The following is a 2746-nucleotide window of genomic DNA, read 5'->3' on the forward strand; positions in this document are numbered from 1 at the left end:
TCAGTGCGTCCGTGGTAGGCAAAGTGAAGGGTTGCATCTTTTCGAGCTCTGTTAGCTTGACACGTTGTTCTCTCGCCTCGTCCGCCAGCGGGCCAGAGCTACCTTCTCGATCATTCTCTCTGTCTCTCATTTGATTTCAAGGAACATTCTATACGTATAGTGGACGCCTTACCGAAGGTATATCGTTCCCACTGCTAGCATATAGCCTGGTATACGTGAACCATCGGCCAGATCTTTATTGTCTGTAAATAAGAGAGGCCTTCCTATATTGATTTGCAAGACGTCAGACGGTGCTGGCCGGGTGCGAGTTGAGCTGGCAGGCGCAGACTTACACCTTTTGATACCGGTGATCTAAGGTAAGACCTTTTCATTTATGTGTCATGTTCTGTTGCTTAGCAATTATTCTCGCATTTCTATTTATGTTTTGTTTGTCTCATATTTTATTACGAAGTCATTATTGGGAGGTGGAATCTTGAACAGATAATTAATTTCCTTAGGCCATGTCCATGGCAAAACCTTCCTATTCAAAGAATAGGAAGGTTTATTTAATAAATACATCTTTTTGTGGATTGTCGAGATTTTAACTAGAAATCGTGGGATATAAGTCCTAATATCAGTTTGTGAATGCTTTATTGTTAATCATAATTTCTTCTTTATTTACATCAGTCTGTACAAAATGTAATTCATTCAGAAATTTTTCAAATTTTTTTCCGCTGCAATATTAGTTATAGCACTCAGCTTATGTACAAAGTTCTCTCTCTCTCTCTCTCTCTCTCTCTCTCTCTCTCTCTCTCTCTCTCTCTCTCTCTCTCTCTCTCAGCCTGACAAACTCAGTAAAGACTTCTTTTTTTTAATGAGCTTCTTGCCGATTTGATATTTTAAATCATATAATTTACGAACCTGGAAGCAATGAAGGTGGAGGAGAATTCTAGATCCTCTGGCTGGAACTGAAACAATCTCTCTCTCTCTCTCTCTCTCTCTCTCTCTCTCTCTCTCCCTCTCTCTCTCTCTCTATAAGCAAAAGAAAGGCTTGAAGTCTTGTACACTCACGATACTCGGCTCAACTAACAGGTGGTTTTTCAAGTTCTCATTTCGGCTGTGTTGTCCTGAATGGATTCGTTTGTCAGAGGGTGTTATAATGGCAATGTTTTGATACAGACATAACTGAATGGGGAACATCAGGGGTGGAATCAGCCAATTTTTCAATTTTATTTTATGAGAGATGCGGTTCATATGATTATTATATATATATAAAAATAAATATTATATATATATATATATCTATATATATCTATATTAATATATATATATATATAGTATATATATTATATATATCTGTGTGTGTGTGTACAATACATAATACACACATATATATGTGTATATATAGAGATAGATAGATATATAGATGCAATGCATATATATATATACACATGTATATATGTATGTATAAAAGTGTGTGTGTGTGTGTGTGTGTGTGTGTGTGTGTGTGGCTATTAAGAACATGAATGTCCATGCAGTGTATATTTTTATTCTTGTAAGTTTGTCTACTTTATTTTATAATTACCGTATGTGATTGTATCTGGATGCCGGGCAGAGGTATCAACAAGCAAAATTTACTAGTATTCCATTAAACATTGCAATGTAGTATCAAAATTCATTTCACGCTCTTTTAATAAATAGGGCTAGTTAATGGATTAGCTAATGCAACAGGTGTTCGTTAATATTCACCTTTATGTAAACTACTTGAAAAATAATATCTCCATTATAGCCAATTTGTCAAGCGCTCTTTCTGCATGTTGATTATCTGCAAGTTTACACGGGTCAAGTTTTAAGTTACAAATAAAAAAAAAATAAAAAATTCCAAATAAGTAAAAATTAAGTGAATAACCTGTATCCGAGACGGGGTGACGCAATGGCAACACTCTGGTCAGTTGCCATGTTGCACCATAAGGCGTTACTTCATTTTGCAGATTTTGCAGATTAACTGTACACACTTTTTAAATTCTTATTTGTTTATTTTTTTTGACATCGATATCGATATCAGTGCATACAAGTTTGAGAGGAAGTTTTAATACTGAGGTTTTTACTGTATGCACTATATATATATAGTATATATATATATATATATATATATATATATATATATATATATATATATATATATATCTCCATTTGATAATTCACCTTAATTGTTGGTTTGTACGTTTCTCGTTCCCTCTTTTATCGCACATGAGCATTCAATTCCGTGGGCCTTTTAATGATGGTTTCACATGTCTTTTCATTGGAAATTATCATAAAAAAAAGTATTTCCTTCACGGCTTACTGCGCTACTTCTGTTCCTTTCCTCCTTTCCCTGTCGTTTATAGTATCACTTAGTTATCTGAACATTCCTGATCATTTAATCTCTAATCAATTAGACAGCGTCCTCAGTACCCCTAGTGACTATAGTAGATTCACACCAATCCAACCGTGCATTTGATGTCTAGGCCAGTCCCTTACGACGCTCCTGATTGGCCGTTGAGAAGCCAATCACAGGAGTGGAAACTTTCAATCTATCGAGAGAGTTCACATAGGCAGGATGTATGTTCCACTTCTCTTTAGATATACGTCTTTCAAAAGTATCCCTCGCGAGAAGTGGAACATACATCCTACCTAAGTGAACTCGAGAGAGAGACTGAGAGTTTCCAGCCCTGTGATTGGCTTATCAACAGCCAATCAGGAGCGTTGTAAGAGACTGGCCTGGACA

General features: G+C 35.9%; 1 protein-coding gene across 2 annotated transcripts in view; it reads left to right on the top strand.

The window, feature by feature from the left end:
• Positions 1–2746, top strand: part of LOC135206749 (solute carrier family 52, riboflavin transporter, member 3-B-like) — an 83150-nt gene continuing 80404 nt past the window's right edge. For both annotated transcript variants that reach the window (XM_064238238.1, XM_064238239.1), the window contains exon 1: positions 1–356. The gene's annotated coding sequence lies outside the window, so the exon portion shown is untranslated. The remainder of the gene's footprint in view (positions 357–2746) is intronic.

The sequence above is a fragment of the Macrobrachium nipponense genome, chromosome 31 (genome assembly GCF_015104395.2).
Source record: "Macrobrachium nipponense isolate FS-2020 chromosome 31, ASM1510439v2, whole genome shotgun sequence".
NCBI lineage: Eukaryota > Metazoa > Arthropoda > Malacostraca > Decapoda > Palaemonidae > Macrobrachium > Macrobrachium nipponense.